A 970-nucleotide genomic window follows, 5' to 3' on the forward strand; every position below is an offset into this window, starting at 1 on the left:
CCTCATCTTCTCCGAAGGTAGCAGGGAAATACATTGGAAATAAATTTTAAAGTAAAAATGCAAATGTTTAAAGAACAGCTTTGCCACTTAAATGGGGGACTTTTATTTCTCTGGAAAATATCTCAAGTTGAAAAACCTCATTTTTAAGGATCCTGTGAGATTAATGATTCCATAAAAATTTATAGATTGGAAGGGTGTGAAAGGGCAGTTAGTACAGCACCCCTGAGGCTGCTGAGCCCCACAGGCTGGCCGGGGCCTCTCAGCTAAATGTGACAAAGTATTGGAAAAAAAGTGATACCTAACCCACTGTTCCTTAATGATAGAGTTTTGGAAAAACAATAGTATGTATTAATGGGTGATTTATAGTAATTCAATGTGTTACAAGTTTTTAGCCTTAAATTACACTTGTAATGATGAAATATTTTAGAATCTTTTGAATCTAAATATTCACTCTTTCCTAAGTAAGACTAACATAAACTTGATGTTTTTACTTAGGAAACATAAGCTTAAACTTTCAACTAACATAAACTTGATGTTTTTACTTAGGAAATAGTCTCCCCCCCAAGAAGATTAGTTTTTCCATTGTAAGAGCAAAGAAATGATATTTTAAAGGAAATTTTCATCAAATTATTTTCCTTTAACTTCTTTTTTGAGGTATAACAGCTTTTTACTCTGTTATTGTGGTAATGGACAAAAATTACATACAAAAATATCCTGGGAGAGCTTTCTCTTAGTTGGTTTTAAATCATTGTGCTACCTGAAAGGTTTTTAGATGTTACATGAGCTATTTTATCTACCAGCATTAATGTGATGCAGTGTGGTTATAAAAATATATTACAGGACAAGAAAAGTGGATGCTAAGTGGTTTTTATAACTTGAGCAGTTAAAGAATATGCTAATGTCTTTAAGGAAGGAACAGCAAAAATATTCTGCTCTATACTTAAAATACCAGCTGGATTTTGATGCGTTC

This window comes from Otolemur garnettii, unplaced genomic scaffold, assembly GCF_000181295.1.
Source record: "Otolemur garnettii isolate 467f Iridium unplaced genomic scaffold, OtoGar3 scaffold00187, whole genome shotgun sequence".
NCBI lineage: Eukaryota > Metazoa > Chordata > Mammalia > Primates > Galagidae > Otolemur > Otolemur garnettii.